Here is a 332-nt window from a genome sequence, read left to right as displayed (position 1 = left end):
TCGAAGTGATTCGGACTTCTTGATCATATACTTCACAAACACGTTACACAAAGAAGAAATTTAATGAAAATTCATAGGAATTCAGTGAGGGAATTGTTAAATAAATATATAATATATAGGTTGAGAGTTTAAGCTCTTTATATACGCTTCAAGTTTCTGTTTGAAGTTTGACGTTTCACTTTTATCAACTTCCTGTCGGAGGTCGTGGAGAATTATGGGAAATGTAGTTTCATCAGATACAATCCTGAGGAATTTCCTACACAGGTTTTCTACTGAAATTTGTAATCATAATAAATCCTTAAGGATTAATGGGATCAACAGAAAACTGGATC

This window comes from Barbus barbus, assembly GCF_936440315.1.
Source record: "Barbus barbus genome assembly, chromosome: 7".
Classification (NCBI taxonomy): Eukaryota; Metazoa; Chordata; class Actinopteri; order Cypriniformes; family Cyprinidae; genus Barbus; species Barbus barbus.
Note: the sequence above shows the minus strand (reverse complement) of the source record.